Source organism: Palaemon carinicauda, chromosome 37 (genome assembly GCF_036898095.1).
Source record: "Palaemon carinicauda isolate YSFRI2023 chromosome 37, ASM3689809v2, whole genome shotgun sequence".
Classification (NCBI taxonomy): domain Eukaryota; kingdom Metazoa; phylum Arthropoda; class Malacostraca; order Decapoda; family Palaemonidae; genus Palaemon; species Palaemon carinicauda.
The window spans coordinates 75,066,146-75,085,647 of NC_090761.1; the positions used below are offsets into that span (position 1 = coordinate 75,066,146).

Consider the following 19,502-nt stretch of genomic DNA (forward strand, 5'->3'; position numbering starts at 1 on the left):
CTAGGTCTTCACACCTTGAGGCTATCCAGCAACTACTCGCAAGAGTGGCTTTTTGAAGCCGGTTGCTATGCGCATGGCAAGATACCTCCAGGAGTCGTCATCTATGGTGTATCAGGCAGAGTGGTCCATCTTTTGTGGTGGAGGTTATTGATGGGGTATCTCTCCACTCAGTGCCGGGGTTCCAGCAGTAGCAGAGTTTTTACTGTTCCTCAGGGGGGGAAAAATTCACTCGTGTCGGTGGTGAAAGGCTTTTGTTCAGCCTTGAACATTGTCTTCGAACTGTATCAAGTTAACATTTCTTCCTCGACGGAATTGTCACTCCTCATACGGAACTTTGAGCATTCCTGCCCTCATTCAAAAGTTAGACCACCTCCTTGGAACATTTTCAGGGTCGTACGTTCACAGAAAGGAGCCCCTTATGAGCCTCTACGTCAAGTATTGGATAAGGACTTGACCTCAAAGATGGTTATCTTTTCGCTCTGACCTATGCAGGTAGAGTCAGCGAGCTACATTGTCTTTCGTACGTCATCACTCATTCAAGGGGTTGTTGGCAGGTCACACTCGGTTTCGTTCCTGAGTTTGTTGCAAAGACTAAAAATCCGTCCTTAGCGAATCCTAGATTTGGGCCCTTTCGGATTGGGAGTCTGAACAGTGACTGACGATACTGATCAACTGTAACTATGCCTCATAAGAAAGATGAGGTTATATCTCATAAGGATGGGAAGAGCGCGACCCCAGATCAACAAGGTGTTCATCAGCACGGGGAAGACCAAGAGGAGAATCATGAAGAACTCAATCTCCTCTTGGATCTGGCGAGTAATAGAAAAGGGCACGGGTCTCTGATACCTCAACGTCAGGTAGACGTCCCCCTGCCCATGATGTCAGAGGAGTAAGTACTTCCCTGGCATTCCAAAATAATTTTTCTGTTCAGCTGGTACTAAAAGCAGGTAGGTGGAAACGTTAAACAACATTCACTTCCCGCTACCTGCAAGAAATAACCGACAGGAGCGTAGACACATTCTCAATAGGTCCTGTGGTGGCTGCTCGTAACGTGATCTAAATACTTCAGCTCCCTTGCGGGACAAATATCAGTGGTTCGAGAGTGGAGGATTACCCGCGAAGTAAGTCAAGGATGAATGTGGCAGTGACTGGCCACTTGCCACTTCATCTTCCCTCTCTTGGGGTGCAGCATTTGGGGAAGTCTGCACAGCTGACCTCGTTCTTCTGTTTGTGAGTTTCACGCTCTTTGGACAACCGTATATACATTTACAGTATATATTTGTTATGTCCCCGTCCTCCTGTCAAGGGGAGGCAGAAAGAAATATATATTAGTAGAGGGCACGGCCTGAATAGCTACGATGTATGTTCCAAGAGATTAATTCCTTATTTGCCAGCAATGATTGACCAGGCCGTTTTACTATGATGATAATGTGGTGCAGGATCCCTCAACTATACAGAGGCCATCTCGGGACAGTTGCCAGCCAGTTGGTTTCGGACTTCCACCTGCAGGTGAGTCTCCACAAGTAAAGAGCGGAAGTTTTGTATTTTGCACAGGAACAAATGACAAATTTGGAAGTAATTTGTATTATTTCCGAGCAATACAAACCTAGAGCTCTTTACACATACTGACCTGCTAGTACCAACCCCCTGAAAATCCTGCTGCAATTATAAAAGTGCTGGTGTGAGCGTCAGGGTTAACCTACCCTGCTCCCTGTCCCCGCTAACTAGTGGTGGGTAGTTACACGCTGACAAAGAATCTTATCGGCTGGTTTCAGCTTCGCTAAAATAGTACCCCATAGTAAAGAGGTTCAGGTTTACATTGCTAGGAAAAATACAAATTACTTCAAAATTTATCATATTTAATTAAAGCTTTATAGTATAAATGTTTTTATTGAATTGACATTTCGCTTCAAATGTGTTAATCTGGCAATGATTTTATTCTGAAAGTAATACTGTATCTTGTTGTACTCTGAAAAATTTTGCTCAAGGTCTTTAGACGTTTATTGAAAAGTAATAGGATTTTTATTACCCTATTCAGAGGTATAGGTATTATTCTGATATTCCCTTTTGAGAAGTCAAACAATTGAATTTTTCTTCTGATATTTTTGTTCCGTTTCAGGAGGATCAACGAACGTTGAACACAAATTGATCGAGATACAGTACAGTGCATCATGCCATCCATCGGTAGTGACTTGAGTCTGCTTGCCATGTACTTGGAGCATGTAAAGGTAAGTCATTGGACTAACTAGGTTTATTTTAATTTGAAATAAAAAGGTTTTAATTGATGAAATATTGTAGAATGTGATGCCGTAAAACCATTGTTTCATCGTACACTGATTATGCATTGTAAGGTGTCTGGGACACCGTAGAGTGGTCTAGTGATCTTTGGAAGTGCGGTACAGAAGGTTCTCAACTTACAAACATTTGGAGATACTAACACAATTCCAACTGAAAATAACAAAGATAAGATGAAGAAATGCTGTAATAAATCAATACTATATCATTGAATACAGTAAGCAAATTGGCATTTGTAATAACCTGATATTTATTTCATATAAAACCTGAATATTTGTTGACTTCTGTTGCTGGAAATTATGGTCATAGGGTTTAGGTTAAGCCTACCCTAGGCCAAATATAACAAAATTCAACTAAAAAAGCAGCTTCTTAAAACCAATGAAGTTTGTAAGTTGAGGACCTATATTTTAAGCCTGGTATTTTGTTCCCCAACTGGTTAGTTTTGTTAGGTGTAATGGTTAAACTTTGCTGTAAATATTTAGGTGACAAACATTCTAAATGCATTTCAAACAAGTAGTAGAAAGATAATCAGACATTTCAGACCGCCATCAATGAAGAGTGTCAATTTGACCCAAGTCTACGGACCGAGCTTTCCCTTGTTCGTATGTTGACCGTGAATGATTTTAACGTATATTAATGACTAATAACTAGAGTCGCTCTCTTGATCTGGATCACCTCCATAATCTAAAGGGTTCTCCTGGAGCTTAATACTTATCCGTTGTTAAAGTTGGTGAGATTCCCGAAAGAAGTTTTGCCGTATACTTGCTAACAGACAGACAAACAGATGAATAAATGCAGGTTACTTTATTACCACCCTGGCAAAGGAAACAAAGCTAAAAGTCTGCATAAAATGTGGAAGGCAATGTTAATGGTTACATATATATTTTATCACAAGGGAGAAGTTTGTACTTAAAGGCTGTTAAGTTTCATCTTTAGAATCTGGAAATATTGAGAATATTTCTACTGCCTTTATCATGTTGGTTAATTTGTCTTCAGAGGTTGTTTGAAATATGATTATTATTGTTATTCTGATTAGTTAAGCTAAAACCCTAGTTGGAAAAGCAGGATGATACAAGCCCAATGGCTCCTACAGGAATAAATCGCCAAGTGAGGAAAGGAAATGAATAAACTACATGAGAAATAATTAACAGTCAATATAAAATACCTTTTGGTCAGCATCAATGCTAAAATAAATCTGTCATACATAAACTATGAGAGACCTATATCAGTTTGTTCAACATATAAACATTCGCTGCAGAACTCCCGAAGTTCTTTTACTCTAAAATTATGTAATAATTTTACTTTATTAGGTGAATGAGTGAAATATTTCAAAAGTCTTAATGTAGACTTTGATCTTAGTTTAGTTTAATACACTTGATGACATAACGTAATTAGGAAAGATATTTTCTTTGGAAAAGTTTGCTCAAGTGATTTCACCAATTCAAGAATGAGAAAATTCCGACAATGCTAAAAAACGGTTTGGTGAGATACTACTGCCAGAGAGTTATAGTTATGGCTCATTTTTTCTTTGCCTACACATACAGCTAATAGTCTGGCCTATTCTTTACACATTTTCCTCTTTCCTCATACACCTGACAACACTATGATAGCTGAAAAATTTTTCACTCAAGGGGTTAACTTCTGCACTGTAATTGTTCATTGTCTACTTTCCAATTGGTAAGTGTAGAAGAGACTCTTTTGGTATTGTAAGCAGCTGTTCAGGGAGAAGGGCATTCCAAAATCAAAATAATGTTCCCTTCTCTTGGGTAGTGCCATAGCCTCTGTACCATGGTGTTCCTCTGTTTGGGGTGAGAGTTCTCTGTCTTACGTAATAGTGAATATTCAAGAAAGTAATCAGTGCCATATTCGCAAAGATGAAATTTTAATTGAAGGCTCTCACGCTTGTGTTAGATTATGATCTGTATGACAATCTCAGAATGATAGCAGTTACTTCTCATCTCTTTTGCCTTCCCCCTTGACATACCATTTCAATTTTAATTGTTTTCTTATGAGGATTCTAAAGGTAGCATTTTAGATTGACGTAGTTAACTGGAAACATCCCTGCCTGACTATCTGTTGGACTGAGGTTCGAGACTCGCTCAAGCTTAATAGTTTCTTGTAGTGTCTGCAACTTCATCATCCTTGTGAGCTAAGGATTGGAGACTTTGGGAGCCTATAGGTCTACCTACTGAATCATCTGGAACCATTGCCTGGCACAAGTTGTATCCAATTGTAGGGTTATAGTATTTATATATAAAAAAAACTTGAGACAACCCACATGTAAAAATCAATCAGATATTTAAGGGATTTAGATAATACAGATGTGTTAGTCTCAAATAGAACTTATTGAGGGTTGTCATCAAATAATTTTTTTTAGTATGATTTGAATTTTAGAGAAAGATTACTTTACCTACATTTATCTTGAAGTGCAGCACAGCAGCAGATATTTTGTAGACCATTAAATAGAACTGTTAATAGATTTTGTAGATGTTGATTAATTAGTAAGACTATTGTATTACCCTTTGAGTTGGCAAGAGATTGAAATGCCCCTAATCTGATATTTTATTCCAGGCTGATCAGCTGAAATTGAATGCAGGAAGGATAGAAATAGAATTCCTTCCGCCCCCAACTTGAGACCTGAATTTTGAACCTCATAGACCTGGGGTTGAGCTGCCCCTTAACCCCTCCCTTGCACTTGTGATCTGCTGGCTGTGGTTTTCTATATGAAAAATTGACAAGATGCAAATACTCTAAGAGCAGAAGGAAACGAAGAATGAGGCATAGGCGACGTCAGCATGTACCCAAGTCTTTTTTGTCATCTGGATACTGAGCATGTGACGGTAAGGTACTGATATAACTGGAATTATGATATTGTTATCAGTTTGTTCCTACGCGAATACTGTACAAACCCTTGTCATTTCAGGAGGTTATAAAATCAAGTCAGTTTATTTATTTATTTATTTGACTGTGTCTGTGGACAGAACTACTTCAAAACTACTCAATGGATTTTGACTGAATTTTCACCACAGATAGATCTTAGACCATTGACAACTCCATTAATTATTGGAGATGATGCAGTACTAGATCAAGATCTTAGATCCCAATTTGCATTTTTTCACAATTTTAAAGATGATATCAAAAGAAATTGACACATTGGATTTTCACCAAATTTTAACAATGGATAGATTCAGTAACTCCCCGTTAACACGAGGGTTATGTTCATGGAGATGTCGTGTTAAAGGAACATAATTTCTCCAAAAGAAATAATGGTAATAGGGTATGTTACATTCCTGGACATTGGCAGTCTGTCTATTTTGGGATTTTGTAACTATGAAACTTGAAACAAACACATTTATGTATTTGAAGGTCACAAAAACAATAAAAACACACATTCTTAGTCTACTTATTTTTATTTTATAGTAAAATAAGTTATTACCCATGTACATTCACACTGACACGTCACACTCCTTACCGCTGTCGGCTGCCTCGCTCCCATCCCCACTACATAGGCGATATAAACAAAGATATTGAATATAAATACTGTATTGGTAAATGTAACAGTTAAGTTTATTTTATACTATAGCAATATAATTTTTATAACTTAATTTGTTATTCAACGTTACAAAATTTTTCCATTTTCTGGGTCGACCTGTGGCGGCCGGTGAAAACATAGTTTTAAATATTTAACTTAGCCGGTGAATATATAATAGCTGCAACTCTGTTGCTCGACAGACACATACATAAAAAACTCGCGAGCGATCGCTATGCAGGTTGCGGGTGTGCCCACCAGCGCCAACTGTCGGCCAGATACCACTCTCTGATGTAAACAAAACCTTCAATTTCTTCTCTGTCGACGTGTCGACAAGACGTACTTTTACTCGCTGTAGAACCTGGAGTTTTTCCCATCATATTTGGTGAAGTACTTTAATTTGGTTTGAGCTTTCGCAGTGCAGGTGTTTTATCTTCATCTTAAATCTTGAACTCGTTTTTGGATAGATTTAATTTTTGATGACAAAGAGAGTATGGACTTTCTTTGACTTTTAAATGGCCGACCCTTCCCTTAGACGGAAGTGTGTTTAGGCTTTTAGCAATTATCTTATCACGTTATAAATTAATTATAGATTTTCCTCTATATATTTTATATCTCACCGCCTTTATTAGGCCTCTTCGATTAACTTTCCGTTTATAATAAACATAAAAATAAATTTTAATGATTTGTTTATATGCGACCTTCCTGAGAGTAGGCGGTCCTAACTTGGAAACCGAAGTTAAACAACGTTGAGCCCTTTCAATCGTAAATAGCTTTTAAAGAGCTAATGATTTAAAACTTTTTAAATGAATATTTTTTAATAGATATTTTATGAAAGATTTTCTTTGAATAGTCTTCGTACTGTTTCAAAGATGAACTAACGTTTAGTTTATTTATGCTACGCAGTTTGCGCTCTATCGTTACGATAGAGAGAGAGAGTATCACGGTTTCACTTTGCAGAAAGAGTAAATCGATTCTGACGTTTTGTTCATTCTTCTTTCAAAGCTTAAATGTTTTAAATTCTATTTTAAAGGAACTTTTTAATTGAAAAACCTTTCAGTTTTTTTCCTTTGGTCAAATAACATGTTTTTTTGACGAAACGTAAGTGGGCTCTTCTCTTAGGTGCGTAATCAAGAGAGAGAGAGAGAGAGAGAGAGAGAGACGGAGGGAGAGAGAGGGGAGAAAACGTTCCGTTCAAGCGGGTAACGTTGTTCTCGAGTTACTCTCGTCCCTAGTCTCTGTACGGGGAGAAAGGATAAAACGTTTTTAGTTTTTTATTCTCGTCCCCAGGCAATGTACGGTGAGAGATTGAAAACGTAGTTTTGAATGAACTAGTGTTTAGTCTCTTCCCCAGCCACTGATTTTTTTTATCTTAAAAATGTTTACTGTTTTTTGCTGATATTAATGTGCTTGCATTATACGACTGATTTCGCTATTACTACCTTTTGATGAGGGTAGAATTGCGTGCTTCAGGTAGAAATCAGTAAAAGTTTCGATTTCAGTGAAATAAGTGTAAAACAGAAAATCGTAGTGATAAAGTGATATTGCGCAAAGTGTTATCAGTGTTGCGACCGAGGGTTCGTCTGTTCGTGCCTGTCGTTCGCCTAGTCCGGGACCTCTTGCAAGCTCCCAAGCCCAGGGGAGAAGTAATGTCGTACGACTTATGGGTTCGAGAGGCCTTGATCAGCGAACAGACGTTCCCTCTATGGTATCGGGTGTATCTTACCAAGATCACCCCTACCATAAGGCGAGAGAGACGATTTTCTCCTCGTCATCCAAAGGCTTTTCGCATAAGAAACCTGAAACAAGGTTTCGAGGCCCTTAAGCGAAAGTCAGTCCTTTCAGGACAGGTCCAGCGTCCTGGTTGTAGCCATTAGGACAGCTCTGACCCTATGCAGTCATCGGAAGACTGCTCGCCGCCTAACAAAAGCGTAACACAGACTCCGAGAGTCTTTTTGTTGGCAAGGTTTTGCGGTCACAGACGTTACCCTCGTCTCTTACCGCAACCATTTCCGTTGATCCTAAATGGGTTGTACGGCAAGACATGCAGAATAACCTTGCCTCCCTTATGGAAGACTATTCTGCCGATAAGTCCGTTGAGCCTAGCCGTTTATCTCATCGAGATCCTGGCTTTCAGCCAACCTAACGTTCCTTTGTGCGTCCTGTTGACGTTGGCGTAGCTAAGTCACGTCAGTCAGGTTGTTTAGAACCACACTTGATGCGGTCTCGTGTGGATTTTCAGCCACATTTGGACGTTAGGCCACTTGCTGATGCTCCTGTTGACGTTCAGGACGTTCGCTAACAATCGGAGTTGACTCGTTTTGACGCTGAGCGTCAACCTCCGCATTCTAGAGTTGTTTTGACTGCTCAGTCTAGGCGGTCAAAGCAGTCTCGAGTGGACGCTGTGCGTCCTCACGCACCTGTTGTTGACAGTTCACAGACTGTCAAGCAGTTACATGACGTTGCGTCCTGGTCTCTCGCACCTGTTGTTGTTGACAGTTCACAGACTGTCAAGCAGTTTCATGACGTTGCGTCCTGGTCCGCTACTAATGCACCAGTGCGTGTGGACTCTGCTTGTAAAGCATTGCCACCACGGTAGGTCTCTCCCTTGCTTGAGACTCAGCTATTATCGGACAAGGTTCCTTTAGATGAGGAAGTTGCTGTTCCCCCTCCTACTGATATTCCCTTGAGGACTCTGTCAGACGGAGAGGAGCCTAAAGCTGCTTAGCCCTCTATGGACTTTAAATAAATCATGCTGATTTTTAAGGATCTTTGTCCGGATCTTTTGTAACTGCTGCTCCTCGTTCGCCTAAACGTCAGAGCTTACACTAGGCCTAGCTACTTCGAAGCTGTTGTTTTATAAGCTAGTGCTCTCTCGCTCTCCTAGAGAGCTTTACGTTTGCTAGGCGACTGGTTTATCACCAGGAGGAGTTTTGGGGATACAGCCTTTGCTTTCCCTTCTTTTAAACTGGCTTATAGAGCGAGAGTCTGATATGACACGAGAGAAGTTCTCGGCTTGGGAGTTCCTGCCTCTGCCTAGATAGACTTCTCAAATCTCATAGACTCTCCCTGGCGCCTGGCCAGGAGACGCTCCAAGATTTTACAGGTCAACTTCACAGCTGTTTTCGAGCCTTTGAAGTTTTGCTGTACAATTATGTCATGCATAAACAAGGCTTTCAGGGATGGCTCCAATGATCTGACAGCCACGTTCTCTGCAGGAACAAGTCCCTCAGGGATGGCTCCATGATTTGGCAGCCATGTTCACTGCAGGAGTACGTAAGAGGCAAGTGCGCTCAATGTGTTCATTGTCAAGACAAACTTCACGATGAAGTCTAGCAGGCTTTCTTGACAGCATTTTTGGAAGGCGACTGGATGGTCTCTCTCGACATTCAGGAGGCATACTTCCACATTCCTATACACCCGGATTCCCAACCGTTTCTGAGGTTTGTTTACAGGAATGTGGGGTACCAGTTTCGAGCTATCGGAGATCAGAGCCTCCCTGTACTTGGACGACTGGCTTCTGAGAGCCTCTTCCAGTCATCGCTGTCTGAAGGATCTCAATTGGACTCTAGATCTGACCAAGGAATTGGGACTCCTAGTCAACTTGGAAAAGTCACAGCTGGTCCCATCCCAAACTATTCTGTATTTAGGGATGGAGATTCACAGTCAAGTTTTTCGGGCTTTTCCGTCAGCCCCCAGAATAGATCAAGCCCTGCTCGCCATCCAGAAGATGTTGAAGAAGGAACGTTGCTCAGTCAGGCTTTGGATGAGTCCGGTAGGAACGCTGTCATCCCTGGAGCAATTTGTCTCGCTAGGAAGGCTACACCTCCAACCTCTACAATTCCATCTGGCTTTTCACTGGAAAAAGGACAAGACGCTAGAGGCGGTCTCGATCCCGATTTCCGAAAAGATAAAGACTTGTCTGACTTGGTGGAAAGACAATATCAGTCTACGAGAGGGTCTTCCCCTAGCAGTTCAGAAACCCTACCACGTTCTCTTCTCGGACGCATCGGACTTGGGCTGGGGCGCGACGCTGGACGGTCGGGAATGCTCAGGTCTGTGGAACTCGAGTCAGAGGAGCATGCATATCAACAGCAAGGAGCGTTTGGCGGTTCATCTGGCCTTGATAAGCTTTGAGAATCTCCTTCGAGGCAAGGTGGTGGAGGTCAACTCGGACAACACCACGGCCTTGGCGTACATTTCCAAACAGGGAGGTACCCGCTCATTGACTCTGTACGAGATCGCAAGGGACCTGCTCATCTGGTCAAAAGATCGAGGCATCTCCCTAGTAACGAGGTTCATCCAGGGCGACTTGAACGTCCTAGCAGATTGTCTCAGTCGGAAAGGTCAAGTAATTCCAACCGAATGGACCCTCCACAAGGATGTATGCAAGAGACTTTGGGCGACTTGGGGTCAACCCACCATAGATCTCTTTGCAACCTCGCTGACCAAGAGGCTTCCAATCTATTGCTCTCCAGTCCCAGACCCAGCAGCAATACATATAGATGCCTTCCTCCTAGATTGGTCACACCTAGATCTTTACGCATTCCCACCATTCAAGATTGTCAACAAGGTACTGCAGAAATTCGCCTCTCACGAAGGGACAAGGTTGACGTTAGTTGCTCCCCTCTGGCCCGCGAGAGAATGGTTCACCGAGGTACTTCGATGGTTGGTAGACGTTCCCAGAAGTCTTCCTCTAAGAGTAGACCTTTTACGTCAGCCACACGTAAAGAAGGTACACCAAAGCCTCCTCGCTCTTCGTCTGACTGCCTTCAGACTATCGAAAGACTCTCGAGAGCTAGAGGCTTTTCGAAGGAGGCAGCCAGTGCGATTGCTAGAGCGAGGAGAGCATCTACCATTAGAGTTTACCAATCGAAGTGGGAAGTCTTCCGAGACTGGTGCAAGTCAGTTTCCGTATCCTCGTCCAGTACCTCTGTAGCCCAAATAGCTGATTTTCTCTTATTCCTGAGAAAAGTTCGCTCCCTTTCAGCTCCTACGATCAAGGGCTACAGAAGCATGTTGGCCTCGGTCTTCCGGCATAGAGGCTTAGATCTTTCCAACAATAAAGATCTGCAAGACCTCCTTAAGTCTTTTGAGACCTCTAAGGAACGTCGTTTGGCTACGCCTGGGTGGAATGTAGACGTGGTCCTAAGATTCCTCATGTCAGACAGGTTTGAGCCTTTACATTCAGCCTCCCTGAAAGATCTCACTCTTAAGACACTTTTCCTGGTATGCTTGGCCTCGGCTAAAAGAGTCAGTGAGCTTCATGCCTTCAGCAAGAACATCGGGTTTCCGTCAGAAAAAGCTACTTGTTCTCTGCAGCTTGGTTTCCTAGCCAAGAATGAGCTACCTTCTCGTCCTTGGCCTAAATCTTTCGATATTCCCAGCTTATCGAAGATCGTAGGCAATGAACTAGAAAGAGTATTATGCCCTGTTAGAGCTCTTAAGTTCTACTTAACTCGTACTAAACCTTTACGAGGCCAATCTGAAGCGTTATGGTGTTCGGTTAAGAAACCATCCTTGCCTATGTCAAAGAATGCTTTGTCATATTTCATCAGATTGTTAATACGAGAAGCTCATTCACACGTGAGTGAGGAAGACCGATCTTTGCTTAAGGTTAAGACGCACGATGTTAGAGCTGTCGCAACCTCCGTGGCCTTTAAGCAAAATAGATCTCTGCAAAGTATCATGGACGCAACCTATTGGAGAAGCAAGTCAGTGTTCGCGTCATTTTACTTGATAAATGTCCAGACTCTTTACGAGAACTGCTACACACTGGGACCATTCATAGCAGCGAGTGCAGTAGTGGGTGAGGGCTGAACCACTACAATTCCCTAATTCCGTATCCTTTTAATCTGTCTCTTGAAATGTTTTTAATGTTGTTTTTATGGGTTGTTCGGAAGGCTAAGAAGCCTTTCGCATCCTGGTTGATTTGGCGGGTGGTCAAAGTCATTTCTTGAGAGCGCCCAGATTAGGGGTTTGATGAGGTCCTGTTGTATGGGTTGCAGCCCTTGATACTAAAGCTCCTGGGAGTCTGTCAGCATCCTAAGAGGATCGCTGGGCTCCGTAAGGAAGACAGACTTACAAGGCAGAGTAATCGTCTAAGTCGACTTCCTTACCAGGTACCTATTTATTTTGGTTTTGTTATATTGATAACTGTCAAAATGAAGAAACTCTTAGCTTATACGATGTAAACATATTTAACTCTGGTCTCTACCCACCTCCTTGGGTGTGAATCAGCTATTATATATTCACCGGCTAAGTTAAATATTTAAAAATGATATTTTTCAATATTAATCTTACCCGATAATCATGTAGCTGTCAACTCTGTTGCCGACAGAAATCTACGTTCGGGATACGCCAGCGATCGCTATACAGGTGGGGGTGAACACCACAGCGCCATCTGTGGTCAGGTACTCTAGTACTTCTAGTCAACACCACCTCAAATTTTTCCTCTGTCGTGCCTCCGGCTAGACCTACATGGATACGCTGTTGATTCTGGAGTTATTGCTCACGATTTGGTGATGTATTTGCTCTAGAGTTTAGCCTTCGCTATTCAGGAAGCTATATCATTAGCTTAGCAAGTTTTTGGAATTAATTTGATTTAATTTTTGGTTTAATTTTGGTACGAAGAGAGTATGAACTCTCTTTCACTTTTAAATGGCCGACCCTTCCCTTAGACGGAAGTGTTGGTGTCGAAGAGAGTATAGACTCTCTTAATTTTGCTTAACAAAGTTATAGATTTATTTTTTTATCTCTCTGCCTTATAGGCCTCTTTGATTAACTTCCTTTTATTATAAACTTATTAAAATTAATTTTTATATTTGTTTATATTCGACCTTTCCTAATAGTAGGCGGTCTTTTCTTTTCTTGGAACCGAAGTTAATTAACTTTGAGCCCGTCATTTCGTTTTTACCTGTTAACATATTATGCCATTTTAATGTTTTTGAAAGAATTTCTTTGATAGTCTTGTACTGTTTTCAAAGTTGAACTAACGTTTTGTTTTGTCTCTGCAGTTGTTGACGTTCAGAACGTTCAACTTGCGCTCTATCGTTACGATAGAGAGAGAGAGTCTATCACGGTGTCACGTTGCAGTAAGAGTAAACCGATTCTAGCGTTTTGTTCATTCTTTCTTAGCTTAAATGGTTCTATTCTAATAAAGGAACTTTTTATTTGGGAAACCTTTCAGTTTTTTTCCTTTAACAATAATATGTTTTAACGATATATATAATTGGGCTCTTCTCTCAGGTGCTAAGTCAAGAGAGAGAGAGAGAGAGAGAGATAGAGACGGAGGGAGAGAGAGGAGGATAAACGTTTCGTTCAAGCGGGTAACGTTGTTATCGTTTTTGCTCTTCTCCCTAGTCTCTTTAGGGGAAGAAGGTAAACGTTTCTAGAGTTTTATTCTTGTTCTCAGACTTTATGCGGTGAGAGATTTTAAACGTAGTTTATTTGATCTAGTGTTTAATCTCTTTTCCAGCCACTGAATTATTTATCTTTCATTATGTTTTTCTGTTACATTGTAATACTGTTTTCGCAATTACTAACTTTTAATGAAGGATAGAATTGCGTGTTTCAGGTACAAACCACTTAAAGTTTCGAGTTCAGTGAAATAAGTGCAAACAGAAAATCGAAAGTGATAAAGTGATAAGTGTTACAGTGTTGCGTTCGAGGGTTCGTCTGTTCGTGCCAGTTGTTCGCCTAGTCTGGGACCTCTTACAAGCTCCCAAGCCCAGGGGAGAAGTAATGTCGAAGGACTTATGGGTTCAGCAGGCCTTGATCGACGAACAGACGTTTCCCTCCGTGGTTTCGGGTGTAACCAACTCACGTAGCCGACGTGATCACCCCACCCACACAAAGACGAGAGAGCCCATTTATTCCTCGTCTGCGGAAGAGGTTTCTCGCAGAAACCATGGACCAAATCTTGCAGCTTTTAAGTGCAAGTCGGTCCCTTCCGCGCAAGTCCAACTCCTAGGTGGTGCCATTAGCACTGGGTCAGTTCGGACTTGCTGCAGTACGACACCTGCACACCTCCCAGAGAGGCAAGGTGGTATCGCAACAGACAGTAACTCCGTCTGTTGCCGCACCAGCTGTTTTAGACCCTCAGTTTCAACGGACAGTAGCTCCGTTTGTTGTTGTCTTTCTTAAACTCTAGTGGTCTATGCTGCTGACAATGCAGTCTCAGCTTGCGGTGTTGATGCAGGAGTTTCAGGCAGAGAAGGTTAACACACCTCCTCCTGCGAGCGCTCCTCCACCTCTACGCAGTCCAGCCTGCCAGACGTATGATGTTGAGGTTCCTCAAGCTACCTCCATGCGTGAGCTGCCGCATTGGGAGTTGCCAGATACCAGCTCTGTGCAGCAACCTCCACTTTCCTTGAGGCAGGAGCCTCTTGCCACGCGGCAACCTCCTCAACACTTGAGGCAGGAGCCTTATGCTTTGCAGCAACCTCCTCTACCCTTGAGGTAGGAGCCTCATGCGTTGCGACTACCTCCTCCATCCTCGAGGCAGCTACCTCTTGCGGTGCGACAACCTCCACCATCCTCGAGGCAGCAACCTCAACTCCACCTCTGCGCAGTCCACCCTGCCAGACGTATGATGTTGAGGTTCCTCAACCTACCTCCACGCGTGAGCTGCTGCATTGGGAGTTGCCAGATACCAGCGCTATGCAGCTACCTCTTGCGTTGCGGCAACCTCCACCATCCTTGAGGCAGCAACCTCAACTCTTGCGGCAGCCACCTCCACTCTTGAGGCAAGAACCTCAACTCTTGAATGGGCTCTCGTGGCATGGTTGGTTTCGACCTGGCCTTTCATTAGAAGGGGCTAGCGTTCGATCCCAAGTATGAGGTAGAAATTTATTTCTATTTGAACACGATGTTGTGTTGATATTTATCCATATTGACTCATTAGGGGTAATTTGAATGAATTACTACCAATTGTGTCACGTGGTGGCCCGGGGAAATCTGGTAAAACTCGCTGGTAAAGAGACTGATGTCTCACCAGGTAAATCCTCGGACAGCTAGATTAGTGTCAGGTTCAGATTTCTTTAAAAAAATCCTCCCCTACCCATGAGGCAGCCTCATGCTTATGAGGAGCCTCATGCTATGCGGCATCCTCCTCAAACCATGAGGCAAAAGCCTCATGCTATGCGGCAACCGCCTCAACCCATGAGGCAGGAGCCTCATACTATGCGGCATCCTCCTCAACGCATGCGGCATAAGCCTCATCCCTTGCAGCTTGAGCCTCATCCCATGCAGCATGAGTCTCATACCATGCAGCATGAGCCTCATCCCATGCAGCATGAGCCGCACGCCATGCAGCATAAGCCGCACGCCATGCAACATGCTCTGCTTACCTTACAGCATGCTCTACATACAGCATGCTCTGCATACCTTACTGCATGCTTCTCAGTCACACATCTTTGGTTGTTGCCAACTCACTAGACTGTCAAGCAGTTTCATAACGTTGCCTTCTAGTGTGCTGCTTTTGCACCAGTGAAACCCTCACTGAGAGAACTTAGCTTTTCTCGGATATGGTTCCTGTAGATGAGAAAGTGCTATTCTCCCTCCTTCTGATTTTCCCTTGAGGACTCTGTCATTTGGAGAGGAGCCTTTAGCTGCTTAGCCTCCTATAGACTTTTATTTAAGCATAGCATGCTTCCAGGGAGGGTAATGGTTCCACTTCAGTCGCTAACCCCGTCTGTTACCACACCTGCTCCCATAGACCTTGAGCTGTGTTGCAAGACATGCAGTCCAAGCTTAGTCCTTGTTAGAGGATTTTTTGTTTACGGAGTCAGTGTGTCACTGGGAAGACGTTCAACAACCAGCAGAAGTGTCTTGTTGTGACGCAGTGCGGCAACCTCAGCAACCCGATAAGGAGTTGTCTGTACGACCCAGACAGTCTAGACAGCTTCGTGTTGTCACTGTACTTCCTCGCTTCCCCATGGTTGACAGTTCACAGACTGTGCAGCAGTACCATGATCTTGTGTCCGGCTCCGTCAGACGACTAGCTTTTAAGAGCTCCCACAAGTCGTCGCTGTCTGGAGATTCTCAGATGGACTATGGATCTGACCAAGGAACTGGGCCTCCTGGTCAATTTTGAGGAGTCCCAGCTCGTCCCATCCCAGACCATTGTCTACCTGGGTATGGATCTTCAGAGTCGAGCTTTTCGGGCTTTTCCGTCGGCTCCAAAGATATACTAAGCCCTAGATTGCATCCAGAGCATGCTGAGAAGGAACCGATGCTCAGTCAGGTAGTGGATGAGTCTAACAGGGACACTTTCATCGCTGGCACTGTTCATCGAGTTAGGGAGACCCCACCTCCCCCCCTTCAGTATCATCTAGCGGCTCACTGGATAAAGGACATGACGCTAGAGACGATCTCAGTTCCTGTTTCCGAAGAGAGGAGGTCTACTCTCACGTGGTGAAAGAACAGCTTTCTTCTCAAGGAAGTCTACCTTTGGCTGTTCAGAAACCCGACCGCCGTCTCTTCTCTGACGCATCAGACACGGGCTGGGGTGCGACTTTGGACGGACAGGAATGCTCGGGAACATGGAATCAGGAGCTAAGGACACTTCACATCTATTGCAAGGAGCTGTTGGTGGTTCATCTGACCTTGATAAACTTCAAGTCCCTCCAGCTTAACAAGGTGGTGGAGGTGGACTCTGACAACACCACAGCCTTGGCTTACATCAGGTAGTGGATGAGTCTAACAGGGACACTTTCATCGCTGGCACTGTTCATCGAGTTAGGGAGACCCCACCTCCCCCCCTTCAGTATCATCTAGCGGCTCACTGGATAAAGGACATGACGCTAGAGACGATCTCAGTTCCTGTTTCCGAAGAGAGGAGGTCTACTCTCACGTGGTGAAAGAACAGCTTTCTTCTCAAGGAAGTCTACCTTTGGCTGTTCAGAAACCCCGACCCGCCGTCTCTTCTCTGACGCATCAGACACGGGCTGGGGTGCGACTTTGGACGGACAGGAATGCTCGGGAACATGGAATCAGGAGCTAAGGACACTTCACATCTATTGCAAGGAGCTGTTGGCGGTTCATCTGACCTTGATAAACTTCAAGTCCCTCCAGCTTAACAAGGTGGTGGAGGTGGACTCTGACAACACCACAGCCTTGGCTTACATCTCCAAGCAGGGAGGGACTCAATCGTGGAAGTTGTTCTAGATCGCAAGGGACCTCCTCATCTGGTTAAAAGATCGAAAGCTCACGCTGGTAACGAGGTTCATTCAGGGCGATATGAATGTCATGGCAGATCGCCTTAGCCGGAAGGGTCAGGTCATCCCCACAGAGTGGACCCTTCACAAGAATGTTTGCAGCAGACTTTGGGCCCTGTGGGGTCAGCCAACCATAGATCTGTTCGCTACCCTCGATAACCTAGAGGCTCCCGTTGTATTGTTCTCCGATTCCAGATCCAGCAGCAGTTCACGTGGATGCTTTTCTGCTGGATTGGTCCCATCTCGACCTGTATGCATTCCCGCCGTTCAAGATTGTCAACAGGGTACTTCAGAAGTTCGCCTCTCGCAAAGGGACAACGGCTGACGTTGGTTGGCTCCGCTCTGGCCCGCGAGAGAATGGTTCATAGAGGTACTGCAATGGCTGGTCGACATTCCCAGGACTCTTCCTCTAGGAGTGGACCTTCTATGTCTACCTCACGTAAAGAAGGTACATCCAAACCTCTACGCTCTTCGTCTGACTGCCTTCAGACTTTCGAAAGACTCTCAAGAGCTAGGGGCTTTTCGAAGGAGGCAGCCAGAGCGATTGCCAGAGCAAGGAGGACATCCACTCTCAGAGTCTATCAGTCTAAAGGGGAAGTCTTCCGAAGCTGGTACAAGGCCAATGCAGTTTCCTCATCCAGTACCACTGTAACCCAGATTGCTGACTTCCTGTTACATCTAAGGAACGTAAGATCCCTTTCAGCTCCTACGATTAAGGGTTACAGAAGTATGTTGGCAGCGGTTTTCCGCCACAGAGGCTTGGATCTTTCCACCAACAAAGATCTACAGGATCTCCTTAGGTCTTTTAAGACCTCAAAGGAACGTCGGTTGTCCACTCCAGGCTGGAATCTAGACGTGGTCCTAAGGTTCCTTATGTCATCAAGATTTGAACCTCTCCAATCAGCCTCTTTTAAGGACCTCACATTAAAAACTCTTTTCCTCGTGTGCTTGACAACAGCTAAAAGAGTAAGTGAGATCCACGCCTTCAGCAGGAACATAGTTTTCACATCTGAAACGGCTACATGTTCCTTGCAGCTCGGTTTTTTGCTAAAACGAGCTTCCTTCACGTCCTTGGCCTAAGTCGTTCGAGATCCCAAGCCTGTCCAACTTGGTGGGGGACGAACTGGAGAGAGTACTTTGCCCAGTTAGAGCTCTTAGGTACTATCTAAAAAGGTCATAAACCTTTACGAGGACAATCAGAAGCCTTATGGTGGGCTATCAAGAAGCCTTCTCTTCCAAGGTCTAAGAACTCAGTTTCTTACCTATTCAGGCTCCTGATTAGGGAAGCACATTCTCATCTGAAGGAAGAAGACCTTGCTTTGCTGAAGGTAAGGACACATGAAGTGAGAGCTGTGGCTACTTCAGTGGCCCTCAAACAGAACCGTTCTCTGCAGAGTGTTATGGATGCAACCTATTGGAGAAGCAAGTCAGTGTTCGCATCATTCTATCTCAAAGATGTCCAGTCTCTTTACGAGAACTGCTACACCCTGGGACCATTCGTAGCAACGAATGCAGTAGTAGGCGGGGGCTCAGCCACTACATTCCCATAATCCCATAACCTTTTTAACCTTTCTCTTGAATACTTTTTATGGGTTGTACGGTTGGCTAAGAAGCCTTCCACATCCTTGTTGATTTGGCGGGTGGTCAATTCTTTCTTGAGAAGCGCCGAGGTTAAAGGTTGTGATGAGGTCCTTTAGTATGGGTTGCAGTCCCTTTATACTTCAGCACCTAAGAGTCGTTCAGCATCCTAAGAGGACCGCTATGCTCAGTAAGAAAGACGTACTTAATAAAGGCAGAGTAATGGTTCAAGTCGTCTTCCTTACCAGGTACTTATTTATTTTATGTTATTTTTGAATAACTAATAAAATAAAATACGGGATACTTAGCTTCTGTGTTAACATGTATGCTGGTCTCCACCCACCACCCTGGGTGTGAATCAGCTACATGATTATCGGGTAAGATTAATATTGAAAAATGTTATTTTCATTAGTAAAATAAATTTTTGAATATACTTACCCGATAATCATGATTTAATTGACCCACCCTTCCTCCCCATAGAGAACCAGTGGACCGAGGAAAAAATTGAGGAGGTGTTGACTAGAAGTACTAGAGTACCTGACCACAGATGGCGCTGTGGTGTTCACCCCCACCTGTATAGCGATCGCTGGCGTATCCCGAACGTAGATTTCTGTCGGCAACAGAGTTGACAGCTACATGATTATCGGGTAAGTATATTCAAAAATTTATTTTACTAATGAAAATAACATTTTAATTATAAAATAAATTTTTGAATATACTTACCAGTGAATATATAAATTAAACGACCCTCCATTCCTCCCCAATAGAGACGCAGTGGGATGAGAAGAAATTGAAGGTTTTGTTTACATCAGAGAGTGGTATCTGGCCGACAGTTGGCGCTGGTGGGCACACCCGCAACCTGCATAGCGATCGCTCGCGAG

General features: G+C 43.6%; 1 long non-coding RNA gene across 1 annotated transcript in view; it reads left to right on the forward strand.

Moving 5' to 3' along the window:
- LOC137629408 (uncharacterized) overlaps positions 1-19,502 on the forward strand; it is a 53,838-nt gene that overhangs the window by 9,247 nt on the left and 25,089 nt on the right. Inside the window, exons 2-3 of the long non-coding RNA XR_011041498.1 lie at positions 2,120-2,228; positions 4,867-5,135. This is a non-coding gene — a long non-coding RNA (uncharacterized lncRNA). The remainder of the gene's footprint in view (positions 1-2,119; positions 2,229-4,866; positions 5,136-19,502) is intronic.